General features: G+C 41.9%; 1 protein-coding gene across 2 annotated transcripts in view; it reads left to right on the top strand.

Moving 5' to 3' along the window:
* The first annotated feature begins 12,465 nt into the window (after nt 1-12,465).
* The window catches only part of LOC127543065 (zinc finger protein 501-like), a 32,287-nt gene continuing 23,641 nt past the window's right edge, over nt 12,466-21,111 (top strand). Inside the window, exons 1-2 of one of the 2 annotated variants that reach the window (XM_051969056.1) lie at nt 12,466-12,529; nt 20,971-21,055. The gene's annotated coding sequence lies outside the window, so the exon portion shown is untranslated. Of the gene's footprint in view, nt 12,530-16,178; nt 21,056-21,111 lie in introns of those variants that run through there. The other variant, XM_051969055.1, reaches the window with a different exon arrangement.

Here is a 21,111-nt window from a genome sequence, read left to right as displayed (position 1 = left end):
TAACTTTTTGGGCATAATTCCAGATTGCTCTCCAGAATGGTTGGATTCGTTCACAACTCCACCAACAATGCATCAGTGTCCCAGTTTTCTCGCATCCCCTCCAACATTCATCATTATTTTTTCCTGTCATCTTAGCCAATCTGACAGGTGTGTAGTGGTATCTCAGAGTTGTCTTAATTTGCATTTCTCTGATCAATAATGATTTGGAACACTCTTTCATATGAGTGGTAATAGTTTCAATTTCATCATCTGAAAATTGTCTGTTCATATCCTTTGACCATTTATCAATTGGAGAATTAGCCAATATATTTTAAAGACAGAATTTGAACCTAGGTCTTCCTGCCTCCAAGGTCAGCTCTCTCTACCTTTTACGTCACTGCTGTTTAAGCTACTGCTGTTTCTAATGCTGAAGTTTCCCTGAGCACAATTATTAAGGAGTAAATTAGCAGATGTTAAAGAGAATGAATGGTTAAATATAGAATAGAACCTGATGAGATTCTTCCCGACAGAATGAGAAGAACTAAAAGATTTTTTTTAAGATAGCCTGTGTTTTTCTTCAGCATGCTTTTTTACATTTTCAAAAACAAATCCTTGTCACTTTCCCTGTTCAATTGGATCTCTAAAATCAAACCCCTCTCTGGAGAGAATCAGACATCCAACAAGCATTTAGTGTCTCCTGGATTCTAGGTGCTGCTGGATAGTCCTTGCCTTGAAGAATCTTACAGTCTGCTAGGGCAACCATAGTATCTTCATAGTTAAGTAAATAGTTACCCTTCTACATGGCAACTTTCCCCATTGAGGTATCAGTATATTGTGGCTCAGCATAAGAAAGTAAATGGGAATTTGAGAGGAGTTTTATGGAAGCCATGGATGACACGCGAAGGCCAGCAGATGACACAGAACCTATGACCAAATACTTAACCCAAAATCTACACTAAGGTACTGTAACTGATGTGATTGGGGCTTAGCACCAAATGATGAGATGCAGGAGAACAACTATTTCATGCACTTTAATTTGCCTAAAGTAACATTTGTATTCTGGTAGTTACATGCTACTTCTATTACATAGTAAAGTGGACACCAGAACTACAAAGGCAGGAGTGTGAGTGAACTTTTATTGAGAGGGAAATTGTCAAATGAAACAGCAGCAACGGAAGAGCAAGAAAACTTCGTGCTGTCACAGACTTATCTTACAGGAGGCATATTTCAGCAAGTGATCCCTAACTCGAAAATGCCAAATGTGTTTCCATTTGACCCAATACTTCCAGATTCCTCCTTAAAAGGAATATATAAAGAAGAGCATGTTTGCTGGAAAAAAAAAACCCACAAAAACAAAACAAAACAAAAAAAATCCCAACCCACCCTGAAAAATAAGGTGGGGAGATGGGGATGGGGATGGGGAGGGGAGGAGAAGCTATGTAAAACACTTGAGGTGTATTTAACTACATTTTCATATCTTCACTGTAATACAAAACACAGTCAACTTGCAGAACTGGTTCAGATTTTTAAATACCAGATACACTTTAGTCCTCTACATAAGTGTTCGGAAATTACTTATGTTTATATGAAATGAATCTATTAATACTTTTCTACAGCAGTAACCGCACACGAGGAAGGCCAGGACAAACACAAATCAAGGAATGGAGTTTTCCCAAAGCTGCAGTGTGAAAAGACTATAAACGATTGATTTCCATACACATGGATGGGTTCTCTTTTGCTATAGGAAATCCAAGTAGAGCTATAAGGAATGGAGACGTGTAAAAAGGTTTCTTGAGAGAAAGGAAGATGACACCCTGTATGAATTTTAATTTTCTGCACCTTCTGCAGCATCACATTCTTCTCCTGCACTGTCTGATATCCATAATGTTAGGTTGTCTCTAAGCAAATAGAGCGAGACCAAAGAAAGAATGCAGATTCTTCCCGGAAGAATACTGCCTGAACAGCTCAAAACCCAGATTGGTTCTGAGTGCCCCGAAAAGGTTGGGGTCCAGTTTGATCGCCAAATTATCTAGCTTCCGATGTTCGTTTCGTCAGGGAACCAAATGTTGAGGTCTAGCTTTGGGGTACCTAAATGAAATTAGGGTTAAGGTCTAGTGACAGGTTTGGGGTACAGATTCGGCGCAAGGGGGTCTAGTAGCGGCGCAAGTTCCCAATAAAAGCATTTATTGGCCCGGAGAGCTAGATTGATAAAAGAGGTTTATTATTGGATAAGCAAAGTTAAAGTATAGGCGAAGGTAGAGATAAGGAGGGCACTGAACAGAGGGTCCAGTGGACAGAGGCTCCTCACATGGTAGCCATGTTTGGAAATATTAGGCAAATATTAGGGATCAGTCATATGACAAAATCACAATGGCTTTCTCTTGGTTACAGACAAAATGAAGAGGTGAAATAGACACCAGGAGTGGTAAATATGAAATGGAATTGGAAGAGCATACAGTTTTTAATAATTAGCAATGGAAAAGACAAATTCTCAAGGTAAACTCACAATTGACCAGGAGAAAGGGAACACTCCATGGGGTGGGAGTAGGCCCTTAACTGGTAGGCTAAATCCTAGAAGAGTTTGGTACTGTAAAGGAGTCAATTAGCTATAACAAGGAAAAAGAAAGATACCATGAGGCGGGAGGAGAGGTGAAAAGAAAGACACCTCAAGGCAGAACTCCTTGGAGGACTAATCCAAAAGGGATTCAGCAAAGATGGCATGGGCCACGGGCAGAGTTATATGGGGAAAATTACCTCAGTTGTTTGACGTAACTTGGTTTTCTGATAGGATACAATAAAGGGGGGGGGAGGGTTACTCAAGACCTCCACAGGGGGTAGACCTATAAGGTTGATCTGATGCCCATCAGTGCTCTTCCCTGCTTGCCTCTTAGTAGTCCCGGCTTCCTCTGCCAAACCTAGCTAGTGACCCAGGACCTCATCATAAATACCCATGAAAGAAACAAACAATTCAGACTTCTTCTCTGGTATGAAGGGAGAATCAAAAAATTTTACACGAATTTGCCAACTTGGGGAGATGGGAAGCCAATTAGACATCTGAGATAGGATCTTCATAGCCCTAATTATCTCAGTCCTAATGAGCAGAAAAGGAGGATTGCAACCAGAGGGATTGAGACAGAACAATTCAAGGAACTGAGGCAGAACAATTCAGGAAAACTGAGGCAGGACCATTAGGGAAAATGAGGCAAGACCATTTAGGGAAACCAAGGCAGGACCATTAGGAAAACTGAGACAGAACAATAAAAGGGAATTGTGGCATAACCTTAGGAGGTTGATATTTAACCCTCAGAACATGAAGTGGTTTGTGGATCCATTGAACAGGTTTTCCACATTTCATCAGCAACTTGTGATACACATTTTCTGACCCAACCCACCCTCTTTCTGATTGTCATCTTCTCCAAGATCACCGAAAAAATTGTCAGGGTTATCTTCCTGGGGTACCGGTTCTGACCAAAAGTACCTCTGGGCCACTGAGTTACATAAGTAGGGTGATACAGAAGCAAGAAGAATGAGTTGGGGGCATAGCCAGAGATGGGCCATCTAGAATAGCAAGTAGACCAATGTGGCTAGAGTTTAGCTTGTGGGGGGAAATGTAAAGAGAAATTAGCCTGAATAGGTTGGGCCAGAGGCAGAGAAGTATTACAAGTATTCTGCCCTAGAGGCAAAGGAAACCATTAGGGTTTCTTGAGCAGACTTGGTCAGACCTATACTTAAGGAACATCCCTTTGCCTGAAGCTTGTGAGCTGGATTGGAGAGGGGAGAGTGTGCATGCAGAGATGGCAGAGTTGAGAAACTATCATCTGGCCCCTAACTCTCTAGATCTTCTGGAAAACATCAAGAGAAACTTTGTCAGATGCATGATTAAAATCTAGGTAAGCATCATCTAGAGCATTTCTGTGATGTATCACTCACAAAATGTAATGAGGGTAGTCCAGCATTAACTATTCTTGAACCCATGCTGGCTCCTTGTGATCACTACTTTTTCTTTCTTTCTTTCTTTCTTTTTTTTTTTTTTTAATGTTTTCTTAGGCCTGGAAAGACTTGCATGAACTGATGCTGAGTAAAATGAGCAGGACCAGGAGATCATTCTATACTTCAACAACAAGACTATATGATGATCAATTCTGATGGACGCGGCCCTCTTCAACCATGAGATGATTCAAACCAGTTCCAATAGAGCAGTAATGAATTGAACCAGCTACACCCAGCAAAAGGATTCTGGGAAATGAGTATGAACCACTACATAGAATTCCCAATCCCTCTGTTTTTGTCCACCTGCATTTTTGATTTCCTTCACAGGCTAATAGTACACTATTTCAAAGTCCAATTCTTTTTGTACAGCAAAATAACTGTTAGGACATGTATGCTTATATTGTATTTAACTTGTACTTTAACATATTTAACATGTATTGGTCAATCTGCCATCGGGGGGAGGTGGGGGGAAGGAGGGGAAAAGTTGGAACAAAAGGTTTTGCAATCGTCAGTGCTGGAAAATCACCCTTGTAAAAGGGTAAAATTAACTTGTAAATAAAAAACTATAATAAAAAAAATTCCCCCCAAAAAATGTTTTCTTGATGCTACTTATTTTTTACATTGTAGTCACTTCCAGTTTCTTTCTTTCCCTCTTCCTCTCCCAGTGAGTCTACTCTTGAAACAGAGAAAGAAGTTTAAAAAACCAACAGATACATCCATGTGTTGATTACATCTGACTGTATGTGTAGGTAGCATTCAGAGAGATACATTTCCTTATCTCTTTCCTAGGATCAAGTTTAGAAATTATAATTTCATGGCATTCATGGTAGTATTCTTTTCTTCTAATCAAGCTTCCTTTTCAAGATATTCACTAGCCATCCTCTTATTAATATGTTCTAAAACCTTATAAGAAATTGAAATCAAGCTCACTGACCTGTAGTTGGAAGACTAATGTCTTCTTTTCTTAAAATTGGGATGTTTGCTTTTCTGCAGTCCTAGGAGAACAAGAGAGTTTTCAAAATCTTTCAATAACTTCTAGGAACTCAAGCCCCAATTCTGACAATGATTTTGGATTTGAAAACATGGAACCAAAATAATGAAATGACAGTTGGTTACCCAAGATAAGTAAGGATACAATAAGTACCAAGATGCCCTCATAGTGAATTCAAGTCACTTTGCCCAAATGAACACCATCCTAAAGTACTGAGGAATGGCAGTGGTGTTTGTCAATCTATGAAGCGTAGTAGAGAAAGAGAGGGGGAAACATCAAAGGAAACAAAATGACATGAATTTCCTAATTTCCCCAATTTTCTAAAAAGGGAGTTTGCCACCGATTCCTGGGAAAAATTCTAGAGGATATCACTGAAAGGATGGTTATTGAACAAAAGGAAAAAAAAAGTGATGATCACCAACACCCAGCCAGCAAGGCGACATCAAGGACAAAGCATGACACATCAGCCTCATTTCCATTATTGGCATGGTTCCTTAACTGGTAGATCTTGGGAATGGGGCTTACATAGATTTTAATACAGCATTTGCTGAAGCCTTTTGTGTTAATTTTGTGGAAAAGCTGAAAAGCTACAGAATATAAGGAATTCAGAGAACTTGAGAAGATCTCTTTGAACTGATGCATAATGTAATAAATAGATCTGGGAGAACAATAAACACAACAATAATGTTATAGGTTAAATGTGTACAGTTCTTCTAAACATATTTCCCTCTTCATCATGCTGAGGAAAAAAATCGGATCAAAAAGAAAAAAAAAACATTAGAAAGGGAAAAAACAAGCAAACAGCAACAATAAAAAGGTAAAAATATTATTCTTTGATCCACATTAACCTTCATAGGTTTCTCGCTGGATGCAGATGACTTTCTTTATCACAAGTCTACTTGAATTGCTTTGGATCACCTCAGTGTTGCAAAGAGCCAAGTCCATCACAGTTAACCATCATATAATCTTGTTGTTACTGTGTACAATGCTCTCTTGGTTCTACTTACTTCACTCAGCATCAGTTCATGTAAATCTTCCCAGGCTTTTCTGAAATAAGCCTACTCATCATTTTTTATAGAATAATAATATTCCATGACACTCATATACCATAATTTATTCAGCCATTCCTCAACTGAGGGGCATCCACATTCAATTCTTTCTCATAAATTCCACTGAGTTAATATCTTGTTGTAAGATCACATCAATCATACTGTCTTAAGTATACCTTTTCAGAGTTCCTGCCCTCTACGGTAGAACCCCACCTTAGTTAACAATTTTTAACTACCACAAAAAGACCTACTAGATTCTAGAACATGTAGGTACTTCTTTCTTTGATCTCTTTCTGGTACAGCTGGGTCAAAGAGCACGCACAGTTTAATAAACAGCCTTCCAGAATGGTTGGACCAATTCACAACCTAAACAGTCCACCAACATCTGTCATTTTCCTCTTTTTGTCATTTTTTGTTGAACTTTGCAAAAAGCTATTATTTCAACTGATTTTAGAGGACTCTCCAAAGATCTCAGAGTAGTACCATACAAAAGGCTACAACTGTGCTTCTTCCCCACCTAAGTTCATTTTTTAAATTTCTCTTTCTTGTCTTAAAGGCTCAAGACATTCTTGCTGCAATTCAGTGACCCAAGGAAATTCCAATAAACTTTGCTTTTTAAAATTTTTTTGTTTTCCTTCTTATTTTTCCTAAGTAATAATATCTTTTTTAATCATCTGAACTCACCTATAAGCATTTTGCCTCATTGAATCTTTCCTTGTAATAAAAAACCAAGTAAAATTGAATTGACATACTGAATGTCTGACCATCCCTTACTGCTTACATCACAGTGCTGCTACAAATATATTCCTATATATGAATGCATAAAAATTCTAATAAACTTTGAAAGGAAAATGTCATCTGCATCCACAGAAAGAACTATGAAACTCTGGAGACTGAATGCAGATTGAAGCATATTATTTTCAGCTATTTTCTTTTTTTTTTTCCTTTTTTGTGGTTTTCCCCCTTTTGTTCCGATTTTTCTTTCTCAGCATGATTCATATGGAAGGAAATATGTTAAAAAATGAATGTATACATATAACACATCAGATGGCTTGCTAGTATGGAGAAGGGAGAGGTAAGGGGAGAAAAAAAACTGGAATCCCAAATCTTACAAAAATGAAGTTGAAAACCACCTTTACATGTAATTAGAAAAATAACACACTATTAAAATAAAAATTTTAAATAGAAAAGGACATCCTTGTCTCCTGACTGATCTAACACAGCTTCCTTTACCCCTCAGTGATCCATTGTGTCTCTGATAACTGCAGAATTCAGTAAACCCCAGTATGTCCTTCTTCCCTATGCTCTCTAAACACCTTATGGACCTTCTTCCCACCAACTAATAGGTGAGTTGTCCCTTTCTGAGATGAAAAAACTTAGGTAAACCTCAGACATGTCTCTCCTAGACCTGTGATTATGGGACTCATCCATGTAACAGACCTATAGAATTTATTTCTATTTGCACTCATTTATTCTCCACCTACCCTGAGCATAGTGTTGCTTTAGGCTTCTCTGTACTTCAGGAGTATTTCAGCTTTGCATACATGGACTCATTTTTCAGCATAAGTCAATCCAATAAGTGTTAAGCAAGCACTGGGTGCTAGATGCTGAAAATAAAAATGAAAGATACTGGTCTCAGGAAGTATACATTTTACTGAGAAGGATATAGCATGCATACAGAAAAGTAAACACAGGGTAGAAATTTTATAATATCAAAAGAGATTCAAGAGGGTGAAAGTGAGAGCATTTGGGGGATTGAAGGAAGGTAGGGATTCTAGGAGGTGGGAGGAGGAGCCCTCATGGCCTGGGACACAATCTGGGAAGGCCTCCCTCTGCCATGAACGAGGGGACCATCAGTACGGAGAGTGGCGGGGCCTCCAGATGCCCAGCTCGTGGGGGAAGCAGCAGAGTGGCCGGATGGGAAAGCTGTGGCCTTCCTGAAGCAAGCAGAAGGCTGTGGCTTTCCACAGTGGTGGCCAACCTTGTTATCCCGATGTTTGGACTGGTTGCGTGGCCTCTAACGGGCTGTATCAAGGTTCGGGGTGAGGTGGGGTCTGGGCCACGGGGATTGTGGGAATGTCAGCTGTTGTAGACGAGATTGACTGTGGCCTCTCCCTCTAGGGCCAGGCCTGTTATGTTTTATAATCTCACAGGATCCTACACGGCTTAGGGAATCCCTCCTCTACGGCACTGGCTTGAGCCCCCACTGAATGTGTCCTTCCATTTTCACGGGCCCTATGACTAGGGTCGCAGTTCCAGGTAACCACCTGATGTGCGATCAGCTTTTACAATGGGGTATTTACCACATTTAGCGAGAACTAACACATACACACTTCCCCCATGCCTCCGGGACCTGATTTCCCCCACTAGACCATCTCCGTCTCTGAAAAGGGCAGGGGGATTAGGCTCACATCTTAGATTAGTTCCTTTAGCCCCAAAGTTGTGGCGGGCCTTTCTCCTTGACCCCCTTGAATCCCCTTGGGGAGGCAGGGAACAGGGAACAAAATGCGGCCTTCTAGATTTCCGGGTTCCCAGACTCTACTTCCTGTATCTAGAAGGGTAAAGGACAAAGGGGAATGGGCCAAGTGGCCGAGCCCGCTTCTTGGGGCTCCTTGTGCTTTTTTTCTCCCTTACTCTGAGATCTGTAACCTTCACTTTCAGAGGAAAATGCAGTAAAGGCTCCTGGTGTTCAGGGTCAGGCCGTTTGAAAGACACCGATATTTCCAGCTTCACAGACAATGGAAAATGACCGTTTCCTGTTCCATGGTCGCACAGTGTCTACGCATGCGCCAGTCTTCCAGTATCCCGGAAGCACTTCCTCTGGCTTCTTCCGCATAGATGACGCCAATTAACACAGTCTGGACATGCGCTAAGCCGCATTACATTCTAAATGAATTTTCTCAATTTTACTTGGCTTTTTTTTTTTTTTTTTTTTTGGGGGGGGTGCGGAGTGTTAAAAAAACTGTTTTCATAATGAACATGCAATAATCTTGTAATTGACAATAAAATGGTTTGGTCTCTCGAGTAAGAAATTCAGAGGGATCGGGCGAACATGAACATTCATTTGGGTGCCCTGAGCCAAAAGGGGTTGCAAAAGTTTAGGAGCCGCTGAATCCACTGGACAAACAGAGGAACCTGCCAAGCTCACCTCGGTAGGTCCAATTGACCTATCTAGGGGAGATAACAATGATTTTGTGGTCCCTGATTTTAGGGGGGCTTCTATTCTAACAAGTCAGTATTCCTAAAGCTTCTGGCTTTGGAGTCGGCCTCAGGAAATTCCTCCCCCCAATCTGTCTGCTTCTGAATAGACCACTCCTCAATTCATTGATGACTGATAATCTGATCAGTGAGAACCAAACTCTGGAGACTACTCCCTAGCCATATCTATGGGCCATAGAATTAGCATAGCAATGCTAGAAAGCTGGATAAATGTGTCTCCTTGCTTCTGTTTCTCTGCGGAATTTGGCCCGCTTGTAATGGCTTTACAATTGCAATAAGTATTTGCCCCTTGGGGCAGCTAGGTGGCACAGTGGATAGAGCACCAGCCCTGAAGTCAGGAGACCCAAGTTCAAATCTGGCCTCAGACACTTACCACTTCCTAGCTGTGTGACCCAGGGCAAATCACTTAACCCCAATTGCCTCAGCAAAAAAAAAAAAAAAAAAAAAAAAAAAAAAAAGCCCCTTGACCAGGAAATGAATTCAAACCTGAAAGTTCTTTTGAGACACCTGGCAACACTGGTTTATGACCCCAAACTTTTGGGGTCCCCTTCCCAACCTCAACACAATGAAAACCTTAATGTCACAGCAGATGAAAATGAGACCCATTCAGACAGGAAGAGGCCCCAGGTCTCATAACTAACAAGCACTGAACCCCAGATCTATTATTGAGGTCTGGTGGTCAGCAATAACAGCTGGATTCCAGGTACAGATGCATCATGGTTTGGGAAGGATCACATTATGTACAGGACAGAGAATGGGCCTACTTGGGGTTTCATTGGCATTGGCTGTAGGAATTGGAACCATAAAGTCTTCAATTCCAAGTTGCCCTCAGAGCTTATTAGCTTTGCATTCCCAGGCAAGTCACTTAACCTTGTTAGCCTTGGTTTTCTCATCTGCAAAGTGGGGATAATGAGAGCACCTTCCTTCCAGGATTATTCTAAGGATACAGCCAGACAATACCTGTAAAACACAGTATAAACCCTAAAAATGCTATGTAAATGCTTGCAGTTTTCTTAATCTTATCTTTATACTCCATCCCCTAATCTCTGATCCAGAGACAGACCTGGTCCAGAAACAAGCTCCCAACATTCTCTCTGGCTGTCTCCCAGGCCTGGAATGGTCACCCTCCTCTGACTACTGACCTTCCTGGCTTCCTTTAAATCCCAACTAAAATCTCACTTTCAATAGAAAGCCTCCCCTAAGGCCTCTTAATTACAATGTTGTCCTTCTATTACCTGTGTCCAGTTCATTTTCTATAGAGCTTGCTCCAATACAGTATATTTGATTGTATGTTGTCTTACCCATTAGATTGAAAGCTTCTTGGGGGCCAGGCCTGACTCTTTCCTCTTTTTGTATTCCCGGAGCTCAGCACAGAGTTTACCAAATGTTGATTAACTGATGAAATAATCCTAGATCCTAGGGCTATGAAGTTCCAAGCCTTCCTTTTAAAGAGGCGTTCCTCAGTTTGTTAATTGAAGCTCCAGGTGAGAAGATGAAAGGCCCAAGCAGGGGTCCTCAAACCACGGCCTGCGGGCCAGATGCTGCAGCTGAGGATGATTATCCCCCTCACCCAGGGCTAGGAAGTTTCTTTATTTAAAGGCCCACAAAACAAAGGTTTTGTTTTGACTATAGTCCGGTCCTCCAACTGTCTGAAGGACAATGAACTGGCCCCCTATTTAAAAAGTTTGAGGACCCCTGCGGCTGGCGAGATCACACAGCCCAGTGAATTAAAGATAGGGCCTGAATTTGGACTTTCAAGGCCTAATCACTATCCCCCAGACTACCATTTCCTCCTCAGGCCTATATCCTGAAGAATTTTTTTTTCTACTTTTAAAATAATATTTTATTTTCCCCAATACATGTAAAGACAGCTTTCAACATGAAGAATTTTCTACTTTTTAAATAATATTTTATTTTTCCAAATACATGTAAAACTTAGCTTTCAACATGAAGAATTTTCTTTCTACTTTTTAAATAATATTTTATTTTCCTAAATACATGTAAAGATAGCTTTCAACATGAAGAATTTTCTTTCTACTTTTTAAATAATATTTTATTTTTCCAAATACATGTAAAACTTAGCTTTCAACATGAAGAATTTTCTTTCTACTTTTTAAATAATATTTTATTTTTCCAAATACATGTAAAGAGTTTTCAACATGAAGAATTTTCTTTCTACTTTTTAAATAATATTTTATTTTTCCAAATACATGTAAAGAGTTTTCAACATGAAGAATTTTCTTTCTACTTTTTAAATAATATTTTATTTTTCCAAATACATGTAAAGATAGTTTTCAACATAAAGAATTTTCTTTCTACTTTTTAAATAATATTTTATTTTCCTAAATACATGTAAAGATAGCTTTCAACATGAAAAATTTTCTTTCTACTTTTTAAATATTTTATTTTTCCAAATACATGTAAAACTTAGCTTTCAACATGAAGAATTTTCTTTCTACTTTTTAAATAATATTTTATTTTTCCAAATACATGTAAAACTTAGCTTTCAACATGAAGAATTTTCTTTCTACTTTTTAAATAATATTTTATTTTTCCAAATACATGTAAAACTTAGCTTTCAACATGAAGAATTTTCTTTCTACTTTTTAAATAATATTTTATTTTTCCAAATACATGTAAAACTTAGCTTTCAACATGAAGAATTTTCTTTCTACTTTTTAAATAATGTTTTATTTTCCTAAATACATGTAAAGATAGCTTCAACACGAAGAATTTTTAAAAATCTTTTTATTTTATTTCATTTTAAATTTTAAAATTTTAAAATATTTAAAATATTTTATTTCCCCAAATGATGTAAAGATAGCTTTCAACATTCATTTCTGTAAGACTTTTGTGTTCCAGATTTTCTCCCTCTCTCTCTTATCTCCCCCCTTCCCCAAGACAGCAAAATAATATGTGCAATTCTTTTAAACATATTTCGTTATTAGTCCGAGTGTGCAAGAGAAATCATCTCAAAAGGAAGGGGAAAAAAAACTCGAGAAAGAAAAAACAAGTAACCGCCAAAAAGGTGAAAACACTAATTCATATGATTTTGAATCGGCCTTTCGAATGTCCCGTTGCCAGTATTTACAATTAGCAACAACGTGTTCCCAGGAGCCGCAGGTCAGCTAAGTAAAAGAGACGAGCATTCCTCCCAGTCAGCCTAGAGAGGCCCTGTGCGCCTACTCTGGCAGAGCTCGGGGCCGTCCCGGAAGTCTTGCTAAGACTTCCTGTCAGGTTTTGGTTAGTTTCCGTTTAGTTCCGGTAGGGAGCTCGTTCCTTTGCCGGCTTTTGCTGAGCGGTAAGAAGAGAAAAGGAGTTTTGTTTACTTGCTGTTTCGTTGTTGGAGGGGAAGGGAGCGGGTCGGACGGTTGAACGACAGTTCAGTCTATTTGGGCCGCTCCTGCTTCTGGAGTCGGAACGTTTTCGGGTCGGACACCAAAGGTCAGAGGGAGGCTTTGGAGGAAGCTATTCATTGAATATTCGTATTCAAGCAGGTGCTCATCCGACCCCGGCTGGGTGTCCCGGGGACGCGCTGGATTCTGGGAGACAGACCCATTGAAACACTGGAGTAGTGCTGGTGTGGGATGGTCTGAGGATAACGGTCCCCAAAGTACACGGGTCTTCAACTCTCAGAAGATCCGTACTCAGAGGTGAAAAGGGCCTCAGAGTCCAGCTAGTTGAGTTCCTTTATTTTACAGATAGGAAAACTTTTGTTTCTCAGTGAAGTGGTTCAATGGATAGAGCGCCAGGCCTGGAATCGGAAAGACCCGAGTTAAAATCCAGCCTAAGACACTTATTAGCTGTGTGACCCTGGGCAAGTCTCTATTTGCCTCAGTTTCCTCATCTGTAAAATTGGGGTAATAGCAGCATCTACCTCTCAGGGTGTTTGTGGGGATCAGATACAAATAAAATAATCTCACATAGCCAGTCAGTGGTCAAATCTTGTCCTTTATTTCACTCCGATATTTGTCAAACACTTAGTACAATTCCTGGCATATAGTAAGTGCCTAATAAATGTTAAGTGTTACTAGTTATTATTTTACGGGGAGAGAGACCTTTTTGTTTCCCTGTGCCACCCTGGGAGGGGAGAGACTTGCTCAGTGTCACACAGGTGGTGGCGAGATGGGATTTGATTGCAAACCTACTATCTCCAAATGCGTTCCATAGGTGCCCCTTTTCTGGTTCCATCTACCACAGAGGTCTAGAGAAAATATACTTTTCTCCTGAGGTTATTGACAAAGGCGACTAGGGATGTGAAATATTGCCTGTGCCTTCAGTCGCTCTAGATATGTTCGTTGGTATTGCTAAAGATTTTTTTCTTTCTCTTTTGCATCTTTTTCTTAAGGGATAGTTCCCAGGATATGAGAAACGAAGGGGCTATAAAAACCAGAGATCAACCAATCAACAGTCAAATCGACAAGCATTTATTAAATACTGGCTGTGCATTAGGCACTCTGCTCAGAACTGGAGATATTAAAGACGAAAGTAAACAAATCCTTGTTTTAAAGGAAAATATGCATATGAGTATTGAAGAGTACACACAAAATGAATACCAGGGAGTTTGGGGTCAGGGTGCTCTAAACAACTGAAGGGCCCAAGAAAGGCCTGGGACTTTGGAGAAGATGGCCTGTGGGCTGGTCCTTGAAGGCAGGGAACCAAAGCATTCCAAGAGAGGAGGTGAGGAAGAAGTAGATTATAGGCATGCAGGCAGAAGATGATACAGTATTGAAAATGCAGAACATCCAGTAGGACAGCATGGCTAGACTGGAGTTGGAAAAGGAAAGGAAGGGATAAGAAGACTGGAAAAGGAAGAGATGCCCAGACCGGGAAGAGATTTATATGTTAAACAGAGAAGTTTCTATTTTATCCTCAGTAATAGGAAGCTACTAGACTTTGTTGAATTGGGATAGGAGAGTCATTTGATCAAACTTGTGCTTTAGGAAAATCATTTTGGCGGGATAATTTGGAGTGGAGAGAGAATTGAAACAGGGACGCCTAGTAGGCTATTGTAGTAATCCAGACAAGAAGTTGGGGACTTTAATGAGGGTTGTGGTTGTTACCCTAGGAGGAAATGTGGAGATAGAAAGGACAAGATTTGGCCACCGATTGGATATGTGGGATGAATGCAGAGTTAAAGTTAATACTGAGTTTACAAGCTTTGGTGACTGAAAGAAGGCCAGTGCCTTTGACAGTAATAGGGAAGTTTGATTCAAGTGTGGGTTTGGGGTTTGATTTTGGTTGTTTGCTTTTGTTACCCACTCAGTGTTTATGGTGGAAATATTCAAAAGGCAATTGGTAAGAGAGGACTAGAGCTTGAGAGAGAAAAGGACCGGAAATGTAGGTCTGGGAGTTATATAGAGAGGTGGTCATTGCATCCATGGGACCTGATAAGGTCACTCAGAGAGAAAATGAAAGGAAAGTCCGGGACAGAGCTTGGAAACGTACTCATAGTTACTAGACATGATATGGATGATGATTCCTTAAAGGAGGCTGAGATGGAGCATCTGAAAAGGAGAATAGAGTGAGGAGAGTGTCCTGAAAACTCAGGGAGGCAACATTATCCAGGAGGAGAGGCAATCGGCAGTGCCAAATGCAGCAGAGAGGTCAGGGGGTTGAACATTCGATTTGACAAAGTTACAGTAGTAACTTTGGAGAGAGAAATATCAGTTGAATGATAAGATTGGAAGCTAGATTGCAGGGGATTAAGTTGGTAAAAGTATAGGAAGTGGAGACCATAGTGTATAGATAGCTTTCTCAAAGAATTTGGATGAAGAAAGGAAGGGAAATAAAGGATAATTGGCAGGGATGATAGAATGTAATGAGTTTTTCAAATATGGAAGAGATTTGTTTATAGGCAGCATGGAGAGAACAAAGATTAGAGTAGGATTTGATAGTGGTGGCAATCTACAGGAGTTGGGAGGGAATGGAGTCTGATCAAGGGGGCCTGGAGAAGAGGAGAGCTATCTCTTCAGCAATTAAAAAAATGCTTTTGGAAAAGTCTTGTCCTTTCAGGGGATAGATGGTATTCCCCATGAGGAAGCTTCCTCTATCCACACAGGTTCGCAGCTGCTGTTCACTTCCTAATTTTAGAGAGCTGACTGGGGCACTGAGAGGTTGTGGGATTTGTCCAAGGTCATACAGCCAGAATGGGTCAGAGCAAAGGAAGGAGGAAGAGAAAGAAAGAAAGAGCCAATAGGGAGTAAGAACCCCAGATCCTGGAGGAAATTTTAGCCATGCTAAACTGGAGTCAAGTCACATGACTGTTTGCTTTGCTTTTAAGAGCCATTTACAAGCAAAACCCAAGGCCTTTCTACTCCTGACATCTTGATGATTTTTTTTTTTATGCCTTCAAGACCCAAAATAACAACCTGTAAGGCAGTAATAACCACAAACATTTATTAAACATCAACTGTGCTAGGGAAAATCCAGACAGTCTCTTCCTACAAGGAAGGGCCAATCTACTGGGAGGCTCTCTTGGTCTAAGTTTCTTCATTTGTTACATGAAGGAGATTGCATTAAGAGGTCCTTAGGATCCTTTATCACAATGGCTGTGATTGTACTCTTAATGTCTGGTAATTCAGAAAATACGTGACAAAAAAAACTTCTGTGAGTTCAGTAATGCTTTGAAGTGAACTTGCATTTTATTAATGACAACAGCATTCACATTCATTTTGGGGGAAAGAAAAGGAGGATGTTTGTACCAGATATTATTCTTCCTTCAGCTCCTCAAGCTCTTTGACTATCTCAGTTGCCTAGGCTCTGGAGCAGGGGTCCTCAAACTTTTTAAATAGGGAGCCAGTTCACTGTCCCTCAGACTGTTGGAGGGCTGGACTAAAGTAAAAACAAAAACTTTGTTTTGTGGACCTTTAAATAAAGAAACTTCATAGCCCTGGGTGAGGGGGTTAAATGTCCTCAGCTGCCGCATCTGGCCCGTGGGCTGTAGTTTTGAGGACCCCTGCTCTGGAGGCTCTAGTTTATCAATGCATCTCCTAAAATGTGATGTCCAGAACTCAAGCCAGTACAACTTGTGAGACTCGACTGAGGATTTTCAACCCCCTCCTTCTGAGGCACTAGGATTTCCAAGATGGTGTTAACTTTTTGGTGGCTCTCTCATGCTGTTGAAGCTTGAATTCCATGAAACTCCCTAGAGCTTTTCCCCAGGAACCATAACTTTAATTGTGTGTTACCCATCTTGTACTCAAAAACTGGATTTTTTGAGGCCAAAAATCTTATGGGGCATCTAGGTGGTGCTGTGTCAGATAGAGTACTGGGTCTGGAGTCAGGAGGAACAGTTCAAATACAACCTCAGATACTTATTAGTTGTGTTAACACTTTACCCTGTTGCCCTTAGTTTCCTCTATAAAATGAGCTGGAGTAGGAAGCAACAAATGATTTTAGTATCTTTGCCAAGATGACCCCAAATGGGTCAGGAAGCTTTAATATGTCTGGCCCAGCGTTTCTCAGATTTGGAGCTGGAAGTCATCTAGTCCAGCTTCTTGGCCTAGGTCTTGCTGCTGCTAAACACCAAGCAAGGATTTGAACCCAGTTCTACTGGTACCTGACCCAGCATCCTTTGCTCATTATCATTTAGTCTCTAGCCTGCTGACATCATCTTGAATTCTTCTCAGTCAGCATGTTCCACTCTTCCTCACAACTTTCTGTCATCCACAAATCTGATGAGCATGTCATGTCCTTTCTTAAGTCATTATGGAGCTCATTGAACATCACAGGGACAAATGTAGATTCCTGGGTACTCCCCTAGAGACCTCCTTCTGAGCTGGCCCCAAACCAGCAAATCTGCCTGGGTTTGGTTGTCATTTCACCAGTTTCAATTCTACTGAAGCATATTATCATCTAGGATAATGGCATGAGAGACTTTATCAAATGCTTCTTAAAATCTTGGTAACTTGTACCCCTGGAACTTTTTGAATTCTGCTAGTCTAGTACCTCGTTTCAAAGAGAAAATAAGATCAATCTGGTCTTCGTGAAGCTGAGCTGGCTTTGTGATGACCACTTCCTTTTTCAAATGTTCACTTAAGCATTCCTTTAATAATATGTTCTAGAATTTTTCCAGGAACTGAAGTCAAGCTCACTGGGGAGTCTGTTATTCCCCTTTTATAAACCCTGGCCTGCTCTTTTTTTTTTCCCTTCAAAATTGAACTATTTATCTTTCGCTGATCCTGTAGAGAATGGGAGAAGTGCCATGATTTCTCAGTGAGGCTCAGCAGTTACATCTGCCAACTGGTTTCAGTGCCCTGGGCCAAGGGACTCAAATTCTTCTAGGCCAGTTAAGTACTTTCTTATTGTATCCCTAATTTTCTTGGGTGTCAACTCCCTATTAAATGTTTTTCTTCTATCCTTACCATCCCAAAGATCATTCTTCTTGGCTGGGAAAATCAGCAAAATAAATGAAGCCGCTCTGCCTTTTGGCTCCTTCTTCTAAGCATTGTTCTTCTTGGACCCAGGTCTTCTGGATCTGAGGTCCTTGCACCCTTGGACATGATCTTCTTCATTCTTCCTTTCTTTTTCAAAACATGTCTTTCTGTTTTGATATTATGATCTTTCTGGGTAGATACTTTCCTGCCTTCTCTTGTAACAAAGAAAGCTAACTGCTATGGTTAGTACCTCATTTGACAACGTATGTGTCGTTCTCCCAGTGAGATGCGACCATCATTGGCTTTCCAGGTGCTCAGAGTTCAGTGCCATTAAAATGTGCTTCTGATTCTGCTTATTTCATTCACTTTAGCTTCTGTCTTTCTTCCCAGAGGCCTTGAGATTCCTTGTAGTTATCATTTTTTACTGCTGAGCTCTCAGAATGTGGACAAGGCACAGAAAGTGGTTTAGAAGTACCAGTGACAAGTGCCCCCACCCCCAGCTTGGTGACCAGTTGGACAAGGGATATCAGGTCGTGGGTATAGAGTTGCCCTGGGAATCAGGAAGCCCCAAAGGCAGGTCTCTCCTGGGGCACTTGGCTCTGTGGCAAAACAGCTAAGTCTCCTGGCCTCTCAATGCCCCAGACAATCTAAGACGAGGGAAGCTGCAGATCTGCCTAGATAGAGGGAATGGCCTAATGAAATTACAGGACCACCCTGTCCCCAGTGATGAGTGAGCAGAGAGGCATAGCTACTGAAGGCCAAAGATTAGGTGTCCCGGCACTCCCCTTGTTGATGATACTGGAAAGAGAAATTTGGAGTCAGAAGGCCAGCACTGGCATTTACAGTCAGAGGAACCTCGGGTAAATCTTTGAGCCACTCTGAGCTCATGGGGTCACTTTCTGCTTGATGACAAGAAAAACTCGCCAGCAGTTCCAGCTGTCCTGAAGTGGAGTGGGTGCTCAGAGAGGCCTTCGGGCTTATGTTCCACGTCTAGAAAAGGAGGGGGCCTAGATGATTTCCAATGGTTTTGCCTGGCTCTGTGGTCAGTGGGATAAGAGGAGGACATCGGGGGTCATCCTAGTTGGGTGGATCTGAAACTGGTTGAATGGGTGGTGAGTGTATGGTTCAACAATGTTCCCAATGACTTGGGTGAGGGTAGAGATGGGTGCTTAGCCAATTTGCAGGTGACATGAAGCCGGGGAGCTTGGCTGATAATTGAAAAGGACCTTGACAGGCTGGAACAAGGGGCTGATCTAACAAAATAGGATTCAGTGAGGTAAGATCCAACTGTGGGGAGAGGGTGGCAACACGGAGAGTCAGGTGTGTTAGTGGCCCCCACACAGGGTGACGGGGAGGCTCCTGAAGCTCTTGCAACCTTGGGATTAGATTGCTGGAGGAGCAGGGGCCAGAAGAAGGTGGTGATACCCTCCAGGCAGTTCTGTCGTAGCCAGACCCCATCTAGAGTAGTCTGTCTCCCCTGGGTGCCACATTCGGAGAGTAGACAAGCTGGAAAACAACAACCAGGATTTTGACGGGACTTGAAATTCATTGTGGATCATTCAGATGAGATGAGGAAGCAGTGGAGGCCCATTTTAAGTATGCTTGGCCCCCCAAAACAGACCAGGTCCAGAATAGCCAAGAGGCAAATTTGGGCCATGTGTAAGGAAAGTCAATATAGAAGGAGTTCCTGAATGTTTTTGTTTGCTTTTCCCACCCAGCCCCCTTTACTCCCTTGTCCCCTGACAGTTCTGCTCATCTGAACTCATTTCCCAAGATACTGGTCCTTTTGCTGCCCTGTCCCCTGTGATTATCGCAGGGGAGGCGTCCATCCCATCCCATCCACCACCACCCTCCCTCTGGGCAGCCACTTGTAGAATCAGAGAATGGGCCAAAAGTTACCCGAGGAGTTTCAAGTCTGAAGGAGAATGGATCGCTGGGCATGCATTAAAGCATCTAATGTGTGTGAGGGAGGCACTGTGCTAGCTGCTTGGGTCAGGAGACTTGATGGAGGGTGCCACACAAGGGTGCAGATGACCCAGAGCTGGAGACGATAGCTAGTACCCTGGATAATGAGACAGCATGCATTGAGGGCCTGACAATTAGTACCTTGGGCTGAGGAAGCTCAGTAAAGATAACATGTAATATCTTACACTTGAGGACCAAAAGTCAATCTCCCAGGTACAAGTGAAGCTGAAAAGTATTCTGGGCCTTTTCAGAGACCCTGCGTTCACTCTAAATCAAGCATTATAGGGCCACTAAGTGAGCTACTGGGAATAGAGGCATAGAGGCCAGGAATAAGGAGGTGAGGACCCGTTGTTGGGGGGTCAGTCTCTGCTTGACAAGAAAAACTCACCAGCAGTTCCAGCTGTCCCACAGTGGCGTGGATGCTCAGAGAGGCCTTCGGGCTTAAGCCAGATGGGTAGTACCTATTATGTGTCAATAACTTTGCTAAATGCCGGGGATAGAAAAAGAGGGAAAAAAGCAGTCCTTGCCTTCTAGGAGCTTACAGTCCAATGGAGGAGACAATTTGCAAACAAATCTATACAAAGCAAACTGCGTACAAGATAAACCAAAGATAACAGGGAAAGCACTGATACTCACGGGGATCAGGAAAGGCTGCCTGTAGGAAGGGGATTTCAGGCAGGGAAAATGGCTGGAGTCAGGAGATAGAGTGCTGTGGGAGAGAGGCAGCAAGGAGGCCCATCTCACTGGGTGGCAGAATCTGTGGGCATGAGTAAGGAATGAGAAGACTGGAAGCTTAGAGGAGCCAGATTCTGAAGGGAATTGGGGTCTGATCCTGGAGGGGATAAGGAGCCAGCACTGGAGTCGAGGGGAAGGGAGAGTGGAAGTGCCATGTACTTTAGGAAAATCACAGCCGAGTGGAGAATGGCCTAGACTGGGGAAGCACTTGAAGCAGAGAGCCCAATGGGAAGGCCATTGCAGTAGTCCAGATATGGAGAGATGAAGGCCTGCCCCAGAGCAGTGGCAACGTCCTAGATGTTTCCAAGGCATCGGATTGGATCTGGGGGGAAGGAGATAGGTGGGAGTTGAGGATGACTTCTAGGTGGGTGAGGGGCTGTGAGGATGGTGGTGCCCTCAACAAGAATAAGAAAGTTAAGAAGATGGAGGGTTTGGGATTAGGACTAGCGGTGGGGAGGCAGCAGAGAGCCTGTAGTAAGCAAGGATCAGGAGAACGTTTTTGTGCTTAATCTGGGTGAGGATGGGGGCTGGAGGCTGGACTGAATATCCTCCTGAAGACCTCCCACGTTGTGATCCAAGGAACACACGGTGCGAGTAGGACCTGGGACAGGACAAAAACTCAGTAGGGCTGCCATGCTACAAGGCTGCTTTTTCTCCTTTTCAGGGAAACTTCTTCTATCCCTCTGTCAGGGACACAGATCGAATCAGAGGCCCAGGGGACTGTTGGTCTTGGTGTAGGACAAATCAGCGTAAGTTTTTACCAATAAGAGGGCCATGGGAAGACACGGTACCCTAGAGGTCAGTG

This window comes from Antechinus flavipes, chromosome X (genome assembly GCF_016432865.1).
Source record: "Antechinus flavipes isolate AdamAnt ecotype Samford, QLD, Australia chromosome X, AdamAnt_v2, whole genome shotgun sequence".
Lineage (NCBI taxonomy): Eukaryota > Metazoa > Chordata > Mammalia > Dasyuromorphia > Dasyuridae > Antechinus > Antechinus flavipes.
This window is presented reverse-complemented; position numbering and strand designations above follow the sequence as displayed.